Below are 16372 nucleotides of genomic sequence, written 5' to 3'. Positions count from 1 at the left end.
GCAGAATTAACCCTTTGCCTCATATTACAACTTTCAAACCATCTCCAAACTTTACACGCCTTATCATTTTTTCAAAGAGTTCACTAAAGTAAATTTGTTCACCAGTCATGTGATTGCTTGCACCATTATCTAAGTACCAAGTGCCTTTCTCGTTACTTTTTTTGGCGTATTCGCTAGGAAACACCCTTTCCTCATTCAACATTACCAAATCATGTGTAGACTTCACCATACTTAACATAGCATCGTCATCCTTCTTTGCCAAATTAACTTCGCCTTTGGTTCTCCTAGGGCCGGGCAATCGGCTATAATTGTAGCACCTTTTTACTATTTTATTCAGCATGTTCTCGCCTTTGATTATTATTTGAGGGTTGTCGACCTCCTTGTCCACGCCTGCAAAATCTACCACGCCCTCGAACACGGCCACGGTGATTGATCGGAGCTGATCCTTAGTCTCTACTGACTTGTTTCGTCTTAGATTTGTGTTTCTCTTGCCACTCAGATCTGCTTAGTAATAACTAACCAAAAGAGTCTTTGGTTGCCTCAACGGGTTTGATACGTTTTTCGTATGCTTTGAGACATTCGGCGATCTCCTTAAAAGACATAGTATTCAGGTTAGAATATTGTTCTATTGTAGCAACAATAGGAAGAAATCTGGTTGATGCACAAGTCAACAACTTCTTTACCAACACCTTTTCTTCAATCGTTGATCCAAGTGTTCGGAACTTGGACATGATCCCACAAATCTTGTTAGCCTAATCATCAATCCTATTAGTCTCCTTCATGCTTAATAATTCAAAATCTCGGTTAAGAGTTTGAATCCGAGCATGTTGTACCCTATCAGCACCAAGTACTGAACTTTAAGGGCGTTCCACACATCCTTAGCCTCCTTGTGACCTGCAACTTGCAACAAGAAAAAAATTTGGACCGGATTTTTACTAACTTTTATAGTTGTATTTTTGTTATAAAAACTAATTTGTAATAGTGGTAGTGGTACATAATCAAATGAAATACTCACTCTATCTATAGAGTGGGAAAACTTAAAGTACTTAACATTTAACTTGAGACAGCAAGTTGTTCTTAGATTATCCTAAATTTTTAGCCTACTACTATACAGTTAGACCATTTGTTACACATGTTGTCTTTTTTATTTTAATATAACAACTTGACATCCAAGTTGCTTATCTATCCCAAATTAACCCAAGGTTAAATTTGTCTTTTGTTTTTACTAGCTGTAAAGACATAACTGAATAATAACGCGGAATTGACTGACACCTTCCTGCGTGGATTAAAAGCATTATAAAATAAACGCCATTGCTCTAATTGATTTTTACGTTTTAGTAATGTTTTTAATATTAGGATACAAGAGTTAGTTTCAAAAGAGAACTAACAGATTTTTTTCAATGAAAGTTATAGACTTAAAATTGGATATAAAATAAAAATCACAAAACTCAATCATACAACATTTTAAGCATAGACCTAAAATATGCAGTGTATATTAATTGAACCCTTATTTAAAAGACTATTTTAATTACAAGCTTTAGAGAACTTTCAACGCTTATTAACACTTATTTAAGATGTTGTATGTTAATTTCAAGCTTTAATTAGAAAGAGCGAGGCCATACTTATTCAGCCGGGTTTGGGAACCCGTTAGGATGGGGTACGAATCGCCGAATTGAACTTTCTATGAACAATAAGATTATTTTGACTTGAATGGATTGTTTCTTATTCACATAATAGGTTATATTATATAATAACCATACAAGATATAAATCAAGGGATTTGATTTCTATACAATAAATGTGATGAAAACTAAGAAAAAATTATTAATATATCATTTGATTTTAAGGCATAAAAATAAGCTTGACATTAATTCAAATTTTTTGAATTAATGTATATCAATCTTGAGTGTTAATATGCCCTCGCAAGATCGACGGTCTTGTGGTGAGTCCGATATTGGAAATAAGAAGATTAAATCTTGCTCGTGGAATAGGTTTTGTGAGAACGTCTGCCAATTGATCGTCCCCAGCAATGTGTGTAACTTGAATGGAGAGATCAGGTACTTTTTCATGAACAAAGTGAAAGTCAAGTGCTAGATGTTTCATACGAGAGGGGAAAACGGGATTAAATGAATATTGCATGGCACTTAGATTGTCACATAAAATGGTTGGGATGGTAGTAGAGGTGAAACCAAATTCGTGTAATAGTGAATTCAGCCATAATATTTCGGTTGTTGTTGATGCTACAGTTCGAAACTCAGCTTCAGTGAACGAGCGCGCTATGGTAGGTTGCCGTTTGGAGCTCCATGCGATCGGGGGGTTAGACCCGAGATAAACAATATAACCTGTGGTACTTCGATAATTGTCTTTGTCTCCCGCCCAATCTGCATCGGAAAAGGCATGTAGTTGCAATGGAGACTTATGACGGAGTAATATACCTTTATTGATGGACCCATGGAGATACCGAAGTAGACGTTTAAGGGCATTCCAATGAACAGTTGTAGGAGCATTCATAAGGCCTGATATTCCGTTGGGGAGGGCAAGGTTGCAAAAGTCGCTAGGCGGATCCTAGGCGGCCGACTGGGGAGTTGGGTGTACTCGAGGAGTACTCGAAGAGTACTCAGAAATAGTGAATATAAAGAAAATTAATTTTTGGATATTAAATATATGTCAAATATGATAAGTATGCTAATATTTATAACAAATTAAGTGAATATCAATATAAATACGATAATATATATTTTTAAATACTAAATTATTCTAATTATTCTAATATTTGTTAATTATTAACTAAAAGAAGTGATATTTTTTTATAATATTATAGAACTATGAATTATGTTTTCTTTTTAAGTCAAAATCGGCCCAAGTTAACGGACAAGATGTGATTCTGGCTGGGGTTGACCACATCTAATCGATTCTCGGTAACTAGACGGAGTTGAAGAAACTCTCCTCGGCGCCATACCTTGTAGCGAGTACTCGGGGAGTACTCAGCCTTGGAGACCTACTTTTACAACATTGGGGGAGGGTATGGTTGTGCCTCCATGTAGGGTGATGGACTCGAAGCATGTAATTGGTGTAGACATCGGCTTACAATCACTCATATTGGCTCGTTGGAGAATGTATTGAATATATTTAGTTTGAGATAATAATAGACCAAAGGAATGTGGAATGACTTCAACACCAAGAAAATAGGGGAGGTTTCCTAGATCCTTTATTGAGAATTTATTTGCAAGGGAGGAGATGAATGTGTCGAGAGTTTGAAGGTTCGGTCCAGTTATAATGATATCATCAACGTAGACAAGAACGTAGATAGGAAAAGACCCAGCTGATCGTATAAATAAAGAAGAATCAGATATAGTGGGTTGGAAACCATTGCTGGTGAGATGAGATTTTAGCTCTTCATACCAAGCTCGTGAAGCTTGACGAAGACCATAGATAGATTTATTTAGCTTGCAAATGTGAGACGGAAATGATGGGTTTATAAAGCCGGGTGGTTGAGCCATGTAAACATTTTTGGTTAAGGTGCATTGTAAAAAGGCGTTATTGACATCAAGTTGGCGAAGATTCCAATTTTGTGAGATGGCTAAGGATAGAATGAGACGTAGGGTGGCGGGTTTGATAACCGGGCTAAAGGTTTCGGCATAGTCAATGCCTGGTCGTTGATGAAAGCCTTTGGCTACTAGACGCGCCTTTAAGAGGTCGACGGAACCAACGGGTTTGTAATTGGTGCAGAACACCCATTTAGATCTAACAAGATTGGAAGCATAGTCGGAAGGAACAAGGGTACAAGTATTGTTTTTCATCAAGGCATCGTATTCTTCGGACATTGAATTTCTCCAAAGAGGGTGTTTTAGAGCTTGTGTGATAGCGGAAGGTTCATTGATTGGACCATTGATTGCGGTGTATAATTGAACATTAGGATTATGATAGCGGGGGGTTCGGTTTTTGGATACGAGGTTGTGGTTTTAATTCGGTGTCTGTTGTGGAGGTGGGTTGATGTTGGTTGGGTGAAATATGTTGTGTGTTGTGTTCGGAATTAGAAGGTGGAGGTGTAATATTTTGGGTTTGGGAAATTGGTGTAGTAATTAATGTGTGAGGTGGGGTAATGGAATTTAGTACGGATGGGCCGGTTGAGGTTGAAGTGTTTGGGTCATTTTGTTGGCTATAGGGAGAAGTGGGGGTAGAAGTAGGATGAGATAGGGTGTTTGGGTCATTTGTATTTGAGATGTTTGCGTTGTTTGCTTCTGAGTCAAGATTGACATTACAAGAATTGGAGTTTTGAGTAGGGATATTAGTGGTAATAATTGGTATAGTGACGGGAAACCATTGAATAGCATCGAGTGGTGAAACTTGAGTACTTGTGAGTTCTTTACATGGAAATTGATTTTCAATAAAGTTGATGTGTCTAGAAATATGTATCTTTTTGGAAGTAGGGTCGAGTGCATAGTATGCACTTTGAGAGGGAGAATAGCTGACAAAAATACAAGGTTTGGATTTGGGGTGTGATTTATGGGGGGGGGGGGGGGGATTATGGTCTTAACCAAGGAAAACAAAGACAACCAAGACTTCTTATTTTTTCATAATTTGGTTATTTGTTAAATAATTTGTGATATAGTGAGGTGTTTTGGAGAGTAGGAGTAGGTAACCGATTAATGAGATAAGCGGCTGTGGTCATAGCAAAAGGCCAATAGGTTGTTGGCATTTTTGCATGAGTAAGTAGGGATAAGCCGCTTTCGACGATATGACGATGTTGACGTTTAGCATATCCGTTGTGTTCAGGTGTATGTGGGGGTGAAATGAGGTGAGAGAAACCATGAGATTGGAGGTGGGAGAAAAGTTGGATGTATTCGCTGCCATTGTCGGAGAATAATTGTTTAATAGTTGTTTGGAAATTAATTTTCCACAAGATTTTGAAAATGAATGAATGTAGATAAGGAGTCGGATTTATTTTTGATCGGGTATAACCATATTTATTTTGTAAAGTGGTTTACAAAAATTATATAATATTTGTAGCCATCAATTGAAGTAACTGGTGAGGACCATACGTCGGAAAATATTAATTTAAAAGGGGCATTAGAAGATAAAGTAGGTTTATAAAAGGGTAATTAGTGGCTTTTGTTTATGTGACAAGAGTTACAACTATCATTAGAATGTGAAATGTAATAAACAAAAGAAGATAAAACTTTTAGGATGGTAGGATTTGGGTGCCCCAATCTATGATGCCAAAACTTTGAAGAACTATTTTGAATTGTGAACGTAGAGGGAGGATGGAGAAATGTAGAGGTAAGCTCATAAATCCCATGGTTAGCTTGTCCTTTAAGGAGTATTGGAACTTGGATATTTGATAAGAAAAGTACTTTGAAAAAATCGAATTAGAAGATGATTATCGTAACATAGACGAGATATAGAAATAATGTTTCTAGACATTTTGGGAACGTAAAGAACTGTTTGAGTATGAGAGCAGTGGTTTGTGTGTGTATGAGAAGTGAACCAATATGAGTAATTGTAACATCCAACTTTTGTAAAATAGTATATAACAGAAAGTTTTTTTGATTACTATGTGTCGTTATTTTAATTGTGTGTGTTAATGTTCGGATAATAATGGGATTTGGAATTGTGAGTGGGTTGTGAGGCCCATAGCCCCCTATATAAACCCGATCCCTCCACCCTTTCACCATTTTTCTTTCCTTTCACCACACACACACACACACTCAAGAACACACACACTTTCTCTCTACTACCTGGATCCAAATCCGTGCAAAAGGAAGAACGAATCTTGGATGTAAACACCATAAAACAACAAGAAACACCACCAAGATCCTCGGGTCTGTCAAGATCCGAACCCGAGACAAAAAATTTAGCCGTGCACAGCTAAGGAAGGGTATCACCATTAACTCGGAGAGAAACCGACTCTAGGTGAGTTCTAGCCCCTTCATCTGCTATGTTTTCAGGGCTGTGTGCAACTCCTATGTGATAGATAATATATGTACTTGAATGGTACGTGTATGATTGTGTATATGAATGCTATTATTACAGAATGTTTATATGAACTAGTATGTAAATATGTTATATAACTAGAAGATATGTAAAGCATGCACGTATGATAAAATGTATGGATGATTGACGAGACATGTACAGTGGTATATGGTTATTCGAGACAGAAGGGACCAGACCCTTATAATATCTGTGATGTTAGAGACCAGACTTTTATAATATCTGTGATGTTAGGGATCAGACTCTTACAATATCTGTGATGTTTAAGATAGAATAGCTTATGGTATACCATAGGGTTTTATGAAAGAAAGTATGTAAGTACGTATGCATGTATACAAAGTATGTGTGAAAGAAGTATAGTAAGTAAGGTATGAATACGTATCTTCGGACACGTATGAGTAAGGATAGGAATGTGATGTATGTTAAATGATTATCTAGAACTCACTCAGCATAGCTGACTTTTAGTATGCACGCAGGCAAATAGGTTGAGGCAGCTGGCTTGAGAAGGGACACATGGAATAAGCTAAAGAGATTGGCATCTACAAATAAGTGTTATGACTGTCTTATATTAATGTTTATGAAAAGACAATTTGTATGTTTACGACAAGAACGAGTGTTTTGTAATGTGATGTTTGAAGTTTTAAATTATTCCGCGAACGTTTTAATTAACTCTGATATTTAGAACTGTGTTTATGAGTAAATCCAACACTAAAGTAGGGCTACCGGGAACGGGGCCTTACAAGTTGGTATCAGAGCATACGTTCGAGAGAAATTAGCATCCTACATGCTTAGACCCGAACAGAAGAATGGAACTTAAGGAAGAAAAGAAAGAAGATGCCAGTCCAAGAATGCCATGTGTCTCCCAAGAAAGCTTAGTAATTAATAATCTTGTGTAAGTTGATCATGATCTTGTGTATAGTAAAGAATGAGTAAGAAAGCTAACTTAGTAGCTAGATATAGAATTGCTTGTTTATGTGTGAAGATGTGAAACGTGTGATCGATCAACTATTATACGTAGAAACTAGCACAAGTGGACTCACAAAGGGGAGTGTGTAGGACACGGAGAGTATTGTGATCAGCTAATCACAACTGGGCACTGTTATTACCTGTTAGCCTTACTATCCCTGTTCTAAACAATTTCTGAAGTGATGACGTTTGTGTTTTCCTATAGAATACGAATGGCTGGTGCTAAGAAGACTGCTGGACAAGGAAGTCGAATGAGTCGCCGTGGTAGACCACGTGTTACCCAAGTACCTCCCGAGCAACCAATCATCGAGTCTGAGGAAGAGAGAAGCATGACAGTGCGAGATGAAGGGCATTAGCTCGACTCTGCTATCCAAGCTGCATCACTCAGGCAGTAGCTGCTGTGATGCAAAATCACCAACAAGAAAAGTCAGCCGCAAGCCGTACAGGAACTGTTGAGAAGACTGGGGAGGGTAGTAAGAAAGACAAAGAGACTGAGAGAGAGGAATCGAGTGAAGATCGGTCTGTGAAGGTCAATAATGGTAAGAGAGGCCGAGGTGGGTGCAGCTACAGGTTGTTTAAGGTTTGTGACCCGCCAAAGCTGTCGGGTACAGGGGATGCAATCGCTACTCTCCAATGGATAACTGCAATGGACAAGGTTATTCGAATTAGCGAGTGCCACCCTAACTAAGCGTGGGTTTTGCTACTCAGTCTTTTGGGGAAGAAGCGATGTTTTGGTGGGAATCGGTTGAGCAAATAAAGACACCTGCTGAGATTAAGGCTATGATGTGGGAAGATTTGAATGAAATGGTTATGAAGAAGTTCTGTGCAGATGCTAAAGTCGAGAGGGCGGAGATGAAGTTCCTGAATTTGAAGGCGGGGAAAATGATACACCGCGAATATATCACTGAGTTCAATCGTATGTCCAGACTTGTCCCTGACATGGTGAACACCGAGGCAAAGAGCGTCAAGTGCTACTTGAGGGGACTACCACAAAATGTCTGCACCTTTGTCCGGGCTAGTAAACCTGCTACCTTTGATTCTGCGGTCGAACTCGCGGAAATGGTTTAAGATGACCTGGCTGCGGATGATGTGGTGGTGGAAGGCAGAAAGAAAAGAAGTGGGTTGCTCCTGTCAAGCGACCTGGTACTCAAATGTGGAACCCCAGGGATAAGAAACAGAAGGTGTGGGAGAAAAAGCCATGCAAGACTTGTGGCAAAATGCACGGTAGTGAGTGCAAGTGGGGTAAGAGTAGTGTTGTGTGCAACAAGTGTGGGAAGGCCCATGGAGGGGAATGCAGGCAAGGGTCGAATGCCTGCTATAAATATGGAAAGGTGGGGCATTACGCTAACGAATGTAACGCGAAAGCCGCTTGTTACAAATGTGGGAAGACGGGTCATATGGCAAGGGAGTGCACTGAAGGTGAAGCTGGGGGAAGCGGTGTAACATTTTGGATTTTTCGTATTTGTATTCGTTTAATTTTAAACCGATTCAGGAATGTAATTTGGATCTTTCGAACTATTTAAAACTTGTATTTATTGGTATTTGACTTGGTTTAACTTATTTTCTAATTTCATAACTTTCATTTATGCCAAATAGTTCTTAAAAAAACCCTTAAAATCAGTTAAAACGGCTAAAATTCGCATTTATAAAAGTACATGGACTATTTTTGACCCAAATCTCGAAACTTATGCCCCAAGATAAGTTATATAATATTATAACATGTCCATTTTTTTACCTTAAATATTAAAAACGAACTTTTATTATTAATTGGTTCGATTTTGTTATTAATTGATTATTTTGTTTCCTAATTTGTTTTTAGCATGCAAATCACTTATTTTAGGCATAAATCTGGTGAATTAAGCTCCAAGAAAACTAATATAACTATAATACATCTCCATATACATAACCCCTTTATCAAGAACGGAATTTACAGCTTGTAACATTAATTTAATCATTAAAGGCCAATTCGGTTCTTAAACGAGTAAGTTATCATATTTAGATCGATTTAGTGTATCCTATATAAACATATCACTATTTCTCTACCACAAATCATCCCTAAACCCTAAAACACTACTCTCAGCCGTCACCCTCCTCTGACCCTCCTCAAACTTTTCGGTTTTTACTTATTGGCTGAAGATACGTTCATAACCGGTTGACTTTGCATACGTATGGACCTTTGACTCATCGTTTATGTTGATTCTTTCACTTTCTGGGTAAGTTGTAAACATAGAAATCATTCATATGTATTCCCTAGTCAATAACCTTCAATCAACTTCGGTGGTTAAAGGGTGTTGACTGGTCAAATCGTTTAAAACTCGTTAAAGGACAAAATAGTCAACTAGTTTGACTTAACGTTTTCTCATACTTCTGATCGGATTTAACGTTCGGTCCAGAAGAATTTTATTCTTGTAACGTGATTTTAAGGCTACTGACCAAAACCCAAATTCCAAATCGCTGTTCGGATTCTGGTCTGTACCAGCTCGCTTAAACGTTTAATTTAACATAACTAGAGTTCTACTCATCCGTTTGGATTGATTCCAGCGGCATTAAGTTTGTTTTTATTTATAGTTTCATATCACATAGTTTCATGTTCTGATTAGTTATCTCGTTTGACGTGTATTGGACAACTCGATTATCCGTTTACTCGTTTATTCTTAATTTATTCACTTGCCTTCCATCTAAGGTGAGTTTTATCATTCCCCTAATTTACTCGATTTTCATAAACGTTTTGGGGACATATGCGTATATAATACTATATATACATATCTATATATACATACATATCAAAATAGCAAACGTGTAATTGTGTGTGATTAATCAAATCTGCTTGTTATGTGCTTATGTGTTATTGTATTGATTCGCTTGACATATCCCCTTGGAGAGGGTTCTCATTCTATTGACCACCGCCCGATTCTCTTGGAAACAGTCTTATTCTATTTATTTGCTCATGGTTGATTTACCGGCGCCTGATTCGCTTGGCATTGGTTTAGTTGACAACTTACTTGCTTATGGTTTGATTTCATTACCGCACTTATTACGTTTTGCTTATTTATTATATTAACATTATTTTTGGTGTCAAAACTTGGTGGTAAACTCACTCAACATGTTTGTTGACAAAACTCCATTTTCTACGCATATGCAAGTTGCTTGTATTGAAGATTGAAGTTGGACACGTAGACAAGACCTTAGGATATAATCAAGATAATCGTTATATGAACTCATATTTGTGTATTTGAATTGTTTTCTATATTTGAATAATGTGTGTAATATTTGTAAATAATTAATTAGATATTGTCACATTTTATATATGATAGTATCTTCGAGCTGTGATCAATCGGATCACGCCTCGGCATTTCCACCTTAGGTTGGGGTGTGACAGATTGGTATCAGAGCCAAAGGTTATAAGATAGGTTATTAGAAATGGTCCTAGACATATGTTAGGAACCCTATACGTGCTTATCTAAACTGCCTTATGTGCTATTTAATAAATTGTTTATAGCTTGCTTAGATTAATTATTTAAACTGTATTTATCTTGTTTATTTGTTGCACACACACACAAATTCCGAGGTTATGCCTCAACTTTCAAAATATTTTTAAATCCTCTTAATTTTAGTAGATTATATTTTATTGTGGGAAATTCCTTAAGAATTCCCGTGTTTTGCTTTTTCACCTTGAAGCGTGGGGGTATGACAAATCTCGTACAACCACATAACTTTAAGTGGTACCCGTAATCGGCTAAACAGTTACGTGGTAAAATAACCGGATAAACGGTTATACTTCCAAATTTTTTGTTTTAAATTATTTTAAATGCTTAGTTGGGTGAAAAATCCATGGAAATCCATGGGCACTCCAACTATCCATTTCTTGAATCATTTTCAATTTGATTTTTGGGTTGGAACGTATCGTCCGGGGTGGTTCCCGAGTTACACCAACTACTTATATTTCATTCGTTGATTCGATATTTAGTTGAGTCGGTTAAATGCCATGTAACGCTCATGGTCCGAACAACTTCATTGATTCGATAATTTGTTAATTAGTTGGGTCAGTTAAATGCCACGTATACGCTCATGGGCTGAACAACTCAATTGTTTATTACTCGTTATTTGAATTGGGCCATCAAATTGCCATGGAATGCTTATGGAAGGCCAATTCACAAACTTTATGTTGTTTATCTAGTTGGGCCATTCAAATTGCCATGGAAAGCTCATGGGAGGTCAACCCATTTGATATGATTGGTTATTTTATTTTTGGAAAATTTTATAAAAACATTATTTACTTAAATGCTTCCAACTCATATATATTATTTTAATTCTTGACTCGTCCTCGAGTCTTCACTAATACTAATACATATACATACGCATCCCCATTATTTCATATCAACTCATTCCCACAACTTACCCATCATTTCATTAAAATTTCATCCTTGGTCCTCGTAGAATGTCTTCCCTAGGAAATCATCGTAATCAACGCCGTTCACCTGCTTCTCGTGATTGCTGTTCGACTACTAGAATCGATAAAGAGTTTGCTACTGTATTCCGTTAACCAAACGACCGCCAATCTCGACAAAACTAAAATACATTGAACAAGAAATCTTATACTAACTCATATCCGTTAAAATATTATTATTTATATCCATATCCTCAAACTATAAATTTCTAAGTACATTCAAATCCTTATCCTCAACTTTAAACTATAAATATTTTATTATCTCTTGTTTTCTTCAATATCATGATGTTTTCACAACTTATTTTCCACTTTATAAATCTTTATTATTAAAATTCAATTATTGTAAATTTTATTATTATTAAACTAAATTATGATTTCTCTAAATTTAATTTCCATTTTTAAATTAAAAATTTTCCATTAATTAATTTAACGTTTATTATTAAATTGACTTTTTGATTTAACCTTCATCGTAAATATTTCAACTCCCTACTTTGATTTTTTGAAAAATTTGGACGTTTTAAATGATAAATTCGTAGTTATTGGAATAGTCATGGTGGTTTATGCATTTCTAGTCTCGTATTTATCTCAATTTATTATATGCTTCACTTTAATTTAGAATTTATTATTTACTCAAATTTCCATTATTGATAATTCAAATTACTTAATTCCTAATATTTATAACGATTTTATGAAAAAAGAAAAAATCCACGAATTCCTAATTTAATCTAATTTAATTACCTACTTTATATTTTATCTAATTTTAAAGATTTAATTGGAATAGGACTATCTTCGTGGTTCGGGAATATCCGTTTCCCAATTTAATCTATTAACGATAAACATTTTCGCATTATCATTAATATTTAAATTATTAACTATTATAATATTTTAGAATATCTTAACTGAATTAGTCTAAATCTCAAAATCACCAACTTAAAAAAAAGCTATGACTTTATATTAATTTCTCTTTAAACTCATAAGTACTTAAAGTAACTAAACTCGACTCACCAAAACTTTCGTTAACTATGTTTACACTTATATTCTCAATTTTAAGAACTTTAGAATACGATCTTTAAGGACTCTGCATGCCATTAACTATTTGTTATAAACTAAACCTTTGCGTAATTCATCCCCTGAATAAAGTTTACTTTATCAAAGTTAAACTATTAGGATCTTGTACCTCCATCTCATTTCCTTATTCTCGATTATCTTAATAACATCTGTTTCACAAAATTTATTTTCCTTCAATTTTCAAAATTTTACTTTTATAAGCGAAAGAGGTTTTCAAAATCTCACGGTTTTATTAATTCAACTCGAACATTTATTAATTATCATTTGAAACTATATTTAGAATTATCAAAAACAATTGTTTTCTCTTAAAAATTTTATTTAAAAAAAAACGTTTTATAACCCACATGATGAAACAATTATGCGGACCATCCGACGATAAGAGTAATTATGGTCGCCAACATAATTATCCAAGTCCTTGCATGGAAATCATAATACGTAAAATTGTGTGTCATGATTTGGTTAGTTACAAGGTTAGTTACAAGGTGCAAGCTGGTTCTCGCGGATAGACCTCAGGTCGGGTTATCATCAGTTGAAGGTGAAAGAAGCATACATCCCTAAGATAGCGTTTCGGACGCGGTATGGACACTACGAATTCCTCGTGATGTCGTTTGGTCTAACAAATGCTCCCGCAGCATTTATGGACATGATGAGTAGAGTATGCCGGTCAATGTTGGATATGTCGGTTATCGTTTTCATCGACGATATACTAATTTATTCAAAGAGCGAGTCTGACCATGCAGAGCACCTGAGGGAAGTATTAGAAGTTTTGAAGAAGGAGAAATTGTATGCTAAGTTCTCGAAGTGTGCATTCTGGCTGTGAGAGGTACAGTTTTTAGGTTACATAATCAATCCCGAGGGAATTACTGTGCACCCAGCTAAGATTGAAGCGATAAAGAATTGGAAGACTCCGCGAAACCCGACCGAGATACGCAGTTACCTACGGTTAGCTGGCTATTATAGGAGATTCATTCCGGGCTTCTCCAAGATAGCCGCACTGTTGACCGACATGACCAGAAAGACTGTAGTATTCGGTTGGGGTAAGCATCTAGAAGAAGCGTTCGAATAATTGAAAAGAAAGCTCATGCAAGCTCCAATCCTTGTTCTGCCCGATGGTGAAGAGGATTTGGTAGTTTGTACTGATGCTTCGTATCAAGGGTTAGGTTGCGTGTTGATGCAACGAGGCAAGGTCATTGCCTTTGCATCTAGACAGTTGAAAGTTCACGAAAGTACATACCCGACGCGTGATCTAGAATGAGCAGCTGTAGTGCATGCTCTTAAGATTTGGAGGCACTACTTGTATGGTACTAAGTGCGCCATATATACAGATCATAAGAGTTTGAAATACTTCTACGAGCAGAAAGAGCTAAATATGAGGCAGAGGAGGTGGTTAGAACTGATAAAGGACTATGACTGTGATATCAAGTATTACTCAAGAAAGGCTAATGTGGTTGCTGACGCCCCAAGCTGGAAGAACGCAGAAGTCATCGCAACGGTGAAGTCTTATAAGTTGGTAATCAACTCAGAATTCTTTGAAGAAATCAACAAGGTGCAGTCAGAGGTACTAGTAGATGAAGGGTTGATGAAGAAAGAGAGGATCTTTGGGCAGTAGAATGAGTTGATAGAAAATACTGATGGTGTAAAGACCAGGTTTGACCGGATGTGGATTCCACGTCATGGGGATCTTAGAGATCGAGTCCTAGATGAGGCCCATAAGTCTCGATACTCGATCCATCCAGGGTCTACTAAGATGTACCAAGACCTGAAGAAAGACTATTGGTGGCCGGGCATGAAGAATGAAGTAGTAGAATATGTCAGTAAATGCCTAACTTGCTTGCAAGTCAAGGCCGAGCACCAGAAACTGTATGGAAAGATACAGCCTTTGGAGATACCGGAATGGAAATGGGAACACATCACCATGGATTTCATAACTAGGCTACCGCGTACAGCTAAGAATCATGATACCATATGGGTGATTGTGGACCGTTTGACTAAGAGTGGTTACTTTCTGCATATACGAGAGGCTATCTCGTCAGAAGTGTTAGCAAATATATTCGTTAAGGAAGTTGTGGCAAAGCATGGAGTGTCGTTGTCGATCGTGTCCGATAGAGATACCCGCTTTACTTTGAGATTTCGGAAGAAGTTCCATGAAGCGATGGGAACGAGACTGAACATCAGTACGACGTATCATCCTCAAACAGATGGACAGTCTGAGCGGACTATCCAAACCCTTGAGGATATGCTACGTGCATGTGTGTTAGACTTTGGAGGAAGCTGGGATGATCATTTGCACTTGGCAGAATTCTCTTACAACAACAGCTACCATTCGAGTATTGGTATGCCGACGTTCGAGATGTTGTACGGAAGGCGATGCAGAACTCCTGTATGTTGGGGAGAAATTGGTCAAAAAGAAATGGAAGCTTAGAAGTTGTGCAAGAAACCTCTTCAAGGTTTGATCAGATTAAGACAAGGATAAAAGCTGCGCAAGATCGTCAAAAGTCATATGCCGATAAGCGGAGACGACCGATTGAGTTTAATGTTGGAGACCACGTGATGCTTAAGGTCTCGCCTTGGAAGGGGATTATTCGTTTCAGGAAGAGGGGAAAGTTGAGTCCGAGGTACATTGGGACGTTCAGAATTATTGCCTGAGTGGGCAAAGTGGCCTATAAGTTGGATCTACCTGAAGAACTGGAAGGAATCCACTCTACCTTCCCTGTTTCCCATATGAGAAAATGTCTAGTTGATGATACATCTCACGTGCCTCTTCTAAACATTGAGGTAGACGAGCAGCTGAATTATGTTGAGTAGCCTGCTGAGATAGTTGACCATAAGGAAAAGCAGCTTCGTCGTAAGGTTATTTCCTTGGTGAAAGTGATATGGAAGCATCGTAAGGAGTCGGATGCCACTTGGGAAGTTGAAGAAGAGATGCGCAAGTTTTACCCGCATTTGTTTAGTAGTAATAGCTAGGTTTCGAGGACGAAACCTCTTTTAAGGAGGGTAGACTTGTAACATCCAACTTTTGTAAAATAGTATATAACAGAAAGTTTTTATTATTAACTATGTGTCGTTAATTTAATTGTGTGTGTTAATGTTTGGATAATAATGGGATTTGGAATTGTGAATGGGTTGTGGGTCCCATAGCCCTATATATAAACCCAACCCCTCCACCCTTTCACCATTTTTCTTTCCTTTCATCACACACATACTCAAGAACATACACACTTTCTCACTACTACCCGGATCCAAATTCGTGCAAAAGGAAGAACAAATCTTGGGTGTAAACACCATAAAACAACAAGAAACACCACCAAGATCCTCGGATCTGTCCAGATCCGAACCCAAGACCAAAAAGTTAGTCGTGCACAGCTAAGGAAGGGTATCACTATTAACTCAGAGAGAAACCGACTCTAGGTGAGTTCTAGCCCCTTCATTTGCTATGTTTTCAGGGCTGTGTGCATACTCCTATGTGATAGATAATACATGTACTTGAATGGTAAGTGTATGATACGTGTATGATTGTGTATATGAATGCTATTATTACATAATGTTTATATGAACGAGTATGTACATATGTTATATAACTAGAAGATATGTAAAGCATGCACGTATGATAAAATGTATGGATGATTGACGAGACAGGTACAGTTATATGGTTATTCGAGACAGAAGGGACCAGACCCTTATAATATCTGTGATGTTAGGGACCAGACCCTTATAATATCTGTGATGTTAGGGATCAGACCCTTACAATATCTGTGATGTTTAAGATAGAATAGCTTATGGTATACCATAGGGTTTTATGAAAGAAAGTATGTAAGTACGTATGCATGTATACAAAGTATGTGTGAAAGAAGTATAGTAAGTGAGGTATGAATATGTATCTTCGGACACGTATGAGTAAGGA

This window comes from Bidens hawaiensis, unplaced genomic scaffold, assembly GCF_021521415.1.
Source record: "Bidens hawaiensis isolate Kalapana, Puna unplaced genomic scaffold, B.hawaiensis_p1.1 tig00004733_1, whole genome shotgun sequence".
Lineage (NCBI taxonomy): Eukaryota > Viridiplantae > Streptophyta > Magnoliopsida > Asterales > Asteraceae > Bidens > Bidens hawaiensis.
Note: the sequence above shows the minus strand (reverse complement) of the source record.